Source organism: Myotis daubentonii, chromosome X (assembly GCF_963259705.1).
Source record: "Myotis daubentonii chromosome X, mMyoDau2.1, whole genome shotgun sequence".
Classification (NCBI taxonomy): Eukaryota; Metazoa; Chordata; class Mammalia; order Chiroptera; family Vespertilionidae; genus Myotis; species Myotis daubentonii.
The window spans coordinates 90,394,859-90,400,858 of NC_081861.1; positions in this window are offsets into that span (position 1 = coordinate 90,394,859).

The following is a 6,000-nucleotide window of genomic DNA, read 5'->3' on the forward strand; positions in this document are numbered from 1 at the left end:
TGAGAACCACTGATTTAAACCATAAACCTGAGGGTGGAGGAAAGGACTGGTACTAGGAGGCCCAATTGCAATAAATTCATCAAATTAGGTTGACAGCCTAAGCCAGCGGTTCTCAACCTGTGGGTCGCGACCCCTTTGAGGGTTGAACGACCCTTTCACAGGGGTCGCCTAAGACCATCAGAAAACACATATATAATTACATATTGTTTTGTGATTAATCACTATGCTTTAAGTATGTTCAATTTGTAACAATGAAATTGGGGGTCACCACAACATGAGGAACTGTATTAAAGGGTCGCGGCATTAGGAAGGTTGAGAACCACTGGAAGCTATCAACAGGAACAATGACTTTTGATGCCTGATGTATCAGAGGGCCCCAGTTAGATTTCAACCACTGGAGTGTGTCAAGGAAAGTAATAGGTGCCTGGGGTCAAATCTCAACTTTCAGGAGCAGCTTCTAGGAGACAGAAGAGGAATTCTGATTTTATGATCCCTTTCACCTAAAGGCAAACCAGGGAGTTGCTTTGGGCTGAGTTATTCCCTTGTCTCTTCAATATTAGGGAGAGAAATTGGCCTGGCCATCAACTCAGCAAGGGAAGTTTGCCTTCTCTGCTTGTAGTTTTCTACCTCAGAAAAAAAAAAAGCTGGAATAAAGTGTGGGGAGCTGATATAGGGTTAAGCCTGGGACTGACCTGTTGGCAAAGTCACAAACAAGTCCCAGCTTAGAGGGCACAGTCCTCGGAGCATAATTAGGCTTGACCTTATAACGCTCCCTAGATCTTACCAGGGAAGCTAATGGGCTGAGCGAAGTGCAACAAGAACAAAAACAAGTGAAACTCACAAGAACAGTGTAACTATGGAAACCACTACCTTGTTTACCTCTCACTATAAAATAAAGGCTCAGCTTGCCTCAGGATCTTTCTCTGGCCTCAGCCAGGCACAGGAAGATCCACAGAGACTAAAGAGAACTAGAGAGTTCTGAACGCTGTCTCCGTGTAAAACATTCTTCGCCGACTCCGTCCACACCTTTGGGAACCCCTGGTGGAACCCCTGGACCGCTGGGGCTGGACCCCGGCAATAAAGGACACTTCTTCCTTCAATGGAGATGTATTACTTCTGGAAGGAAGAGTCAGAAGTAATGCACGGGAATAGCTCTGTGTGTATGTGCATGTGTGTGTGAGAGAGAGAGAGGCGGTGACGGAGGGAGAGAGGATGGTGATGGGGAAAAGGAAAAAGACATGATTCTGGGCCTTTTCACTGCATAATGGGGACATGAACCTTGCCATCACCCCATGATTAGACAAGCCAAATTTATCTGAAAGAGTAAGCAGAGATGGGTGGCTAGAGCCAAGAGTGTCAGGGAATTATAAAGAATAGTTATTTTTCACATTTTAACTGGTTTCAATAAGCATTACATTGATGTCTCTGGATTTTCTTTCCCTCTTCTGTAGAGACTTGTCTGGACAAATGAGAAATTATGTTAGGGACCAGGTAGTGATAAGACCCTTTTCGACCAGAATAGTGGATAGAAATAGATCCTTCTCAGGTATAATGATGCCTCTCTAGGAATAGGAACCATAGAAGCCTTGAACCCATAACCTTCCTGATCCCTGACACTGGTAACTTCTCCCAAGTAAATAGAGCTTAGTAGACCCTCCCCACAGAGATGAATCTCTAGGTATTACAGAAAAAGTTGTAGTTACACTTTACCTTTTGTTTGGATCAATCTTGTTAACCACCAACATGATGACTACATTATCACCTTTCTTCCTGAACATCATCTACCCATTTAGCTGTCTCTTTGAAAGAATTAATGTATACAAGAGAATGTGTTTTACAGTGTTGAAACATTTAGTAGAGGTTTAGAGAGAATAAATATCTGTCCTTCTCGCCTATTCCCACTAACCTCCCTATTGCTTACCTCAATCCCTTTTTCAAATAAAACAGCATAAACCCCCCCTCGTGATGTCATAGACAACCCCTGCAAAAATTGAATCATAATGTAGCTAGGAATCAGGTTGCAAAAGTGCTCCTGGTCAGCTATGTCCCATAGCTACAGTTGAACCTGCATAAAACAAAGGTGGAAAAAGATAGACAAGAAACTAGCCCTTTAAAGGGTAGGACTTAATAAAGGCAAAATAAAAATAGTCAAGGAATCTAGGTCCCTGAAAACTGGCTACAAACCAAGTGACCTACCATCCCAGGACAGGTCCAATGTTGTTATACTGTTTTTATTAAGGAAGACCCTATAGAGCAGCAGATTTAAGGATTCAGGGCCTCTTGGATTTTGTCTGTGTTACAGTTGAAGTTTAAATGAGGACATAGAGAACAAGAAACATGACAAGGTTGGTTCATACTTTTCTTCCCCTTTATCCATAAATAATCTGAGGTACTGAGAATTTAGTAAGGGACCAGGTAGTGATAAGACTACCCTATTGTGACCTATATGCCCAAGGGGTTGAGGTATAGGGTTAATGATATGAGAGTGAACTTTCACTATTTAGTCCTCCAAGTACATTATCTTAGGAAGTCAATCCAATGGTTGCCTGCAAATAAAGCTACTTTGTACCCCCCTCCCCCAATACCAGGCAGCCTTAGAACTGTAGTGGAGAATGGCCCTTGAAAAGGTTGTCCTGCTCAACTTCTCAACACTTACAATAGATCACTTTGAGGAGAAGAATGCCTGGGTGAATGGGCCAAGGAAGGGGGCAAAAATGTACCTTATGATGTCTTGGTGGAGGGCTCACCTGGCCAGTGCAGTTGAAGCTCTAGATCCGTGGTCGGCAAACTGCAGGTCGCGAGCCACATGTGGCTCTTTGGCCCCTTGAGTGTGGCTCTTCCTAAGCCTTAGGAGTACCCTAATTAAGTTAATAACAATGTACCTACCTATATAGTTTAAGTTTTAAAAATTTGGCTCTCAAAAGAAATTTCAGTCGTTTTACTGTTGATATTTGGCTCTGTTGACTAATGAGTTTGCCGACCACTGGTCTAGATCATTGAAACAGGTGGTGATTGATGTCTTCCCCACTGTGAGGCAGAGGAGTAAGCCAGGACCTGGGCACATAGCACTGTCCACTGGCAGGCAGTTCTAGCTGTTCCTTCCTCTGGGGCAATGGGAGATCACTGGGTGGGAGTGGGGGTGGGGGCGAGGATAAACAGCGCCTGAGGGAAAGTTGAAGGACCCACCAAGGGGGCGGCATGCCGGAAGGAAGTCAGGGGTCATCTAGGGGAAAAACACCTGCTATATGGTAATCTAATCACTGACGGAGAAGGGGGTGCTCATTCTGGTAATTCCATACTCTCCTAGAGGAGGAAATACCAAAGAGGTCGCCAGCCATGTCTGGACAAGCTGATTTATTAGAGCATTACAATGGGGCTCACACACAAGTGCCAGAGCCAGCTGCTCAGCTCCCCTTGTCACCCTCCACGGCCAAAGCCTTCTGGCTCTCCTCCCTGCAGCCACCACTGGGGCTCCTGCCAGGTAAACTCCTGGATGACTGTCCTCAGAGCATGCAGAAGCAGCAGAGGGGACTGGAGGGTTAGGAACAAGGTTCTGGGCATCCTCCACATTCCTTCTTCCTGATCCCAGAGAAGTGATCCCTTTCCTGTCTCCCGGCTCAGATCCCTGGCCCCCTCTCAGTAGCCCCCGCCTCTCCCAGATCGACCACATGAGATTGTTTCCCTTCACTCACTCCTTCCCTAATCACCCAACACAAGTGTCGCCTGAGTACTTGAGGGGAAATTAGAATGGAGGGATGGATGGAGGGAAGGGATCGAAGAATGAAAGAGGGAAGTAAAGGTGAGAGGGTGGGCTGGAATGGAAGAGAAGTGGGGTAAGGATTCCTAGAGGAACAGGGGTGGGGAGTGAGGGGTGCAGGAAGGGAAAGGAGAGTGGCTGAAAAGCATTGAACTATGACAGGAAGCTAAACCATAAGTTTTCACTATGAATGTATTGAAAGCAACATTCCTGGGAGCTTTTTTACATTTCCACTGTCAAAAAAAATGGAGGATGGCAGTGGGAAAAGGAGGATGGGGCTCCCGGGCTTCTCATTTTCTTACCTAGTGGCCTCTGGGGCAAGCCAGGCGAGGGAGGAAAAATGAAACTGAAGCTGAAGCTGATAAGGGTCTCTCCAGTTTCTGAAGAAATGTCTTCCCCCTTTTTATTTTTAAAATGTTTTTTTCTTTTTAAAAATTTATCTTTATTGCTGAAAGTATTACAGATGTCCCTTTTTTTCCCATTGACCCCTTCCACCCCTACCCCCACCCCACCACCCATCTGCCCCTCCCAGGCCTTCACTACACTATTGTCTGTGTCCATGGGCTATTCATATATGCCTATGTTTCCCCTCCCTTTTTAACCCTCTCCCTCTCACACAACACTCACACACACACACACACTACTTCCCCTGAAAACCTAGACACCTAACCTGCCTATTGCTATCTCCACCCAAACTGCTAGTCCCCATCCATGAGATCAAAACTGTTTGGTCCCCAACAGGAAGGCCCACCGTTCCTGTGAGTCCCACCTGGTCACTCACCGGGAGATGGCTTTGGATGCATCAGGATCAGGGGCAGCTCCACACCAACATCACTGTAAGAATTCCAAGGTAGAGTTACAGATTTCCCTCCAAATCCACTCTTGAACCTCTCTCCCTCAGTTTTCCTGTCCTGGGATGGCCTCATTCTCCCTCATCACTCTTTTGGTCTCCTTATCTCGTCATCCTCCTCTCTTGTCCCGGTCCTCCTCCCCACACTCTCTTACCTGGCTGTCAGGTTGCCTAGGATTCTAAGGGTAGAAAGATACCATAAAATTAGCAGCTGGAAATGGAAAATGGTTATCTAATTTTACTAGGGGATGAGAGATCCTAAGACCAAGTTAGCCACAGAACAGGTTTCTGGAAGGAAAGGTGGTTTGCTCACTGAGCTCACAGGGAACCTGATCTTGGAGAAGGGTAGGGAACAGCTTGATTGGCTCAGTCCAACTGGGAGGAAAACAGAAGGGATAAATGTTCAGCTTCTCAACCGCTGCCCAGACAGACCCTGAACCCTCAGTCACCATCCACTGAACAGCAGCAGATTGACTCTGACTTTGTAGGACACCAGGATCTCCAGAAGCTCCTTGTTCATTCCAGGTTGAAGACTGGAGGTGGTAGTTTTCACTGTGTGTTTGTGGGGGTGGGAGAAGGGGAGTAATTAATCAAGTCCCCCAGTCGCTTTTGTCTTCCAACAGGTCTCCCAAACTCTACTCTCTCTTACTCATTGGCACCACATTTCTGTTCCTAAAATGCAGTTTTACCATGTCTCCCTCTCCAAATCCTACCTCTCTGAATATAATTACTCTGCTTAACAATATTGCCCCACCCAGCCTCTCTAATCTTTTCGGTCCTAATTCTCTAATACCCAGGAAACAAGCTAAATGAATCCATCCTCTCCCATGCCCAAAATATGCCACCTTCTAGGGTTTGCTCATGCTATGCTCCCATATGGAATGCTCTTTTCTTCCTCTGTTGCTATACAGATTCTACACATTCTTTTTGTTTGCTTGTTTGTTTTGTTATCCCTCACCCAAAGATATTTTTCCATTTTTTAGAGAGAGTAGAAGGGAGGGGGAGAGACAGAGAGAAACATCTAAGTGAGAGTGACACATCAATTGATTGCCTCCCACATAGCCCTGATCAAGCCTACAACCAAGTTATGTGCCCTTGTCCAGAATCGACCCCGGGACCCTTCAGTTTGTAGGCTGACGCTCTATCCACTGAGCCAAACCAACTAGGGTGGATTCTACACATTCTTTAAGATCTAGCTCATTCTATCTCCTCCAGGAAACCCTCTCCAGCTATGTTGGCTTCTTTTTACCTTCTATTGGATCTATAATCTGAACCACATACTAGGTGTACCAGTTAATAATGCGGACTTTTTTCAATAGATGGAGTTACACATATGTTGATAAATATGCAATTTGCTATGTATGCTATTTTGTTGTATTAACAGCAAGCTTCA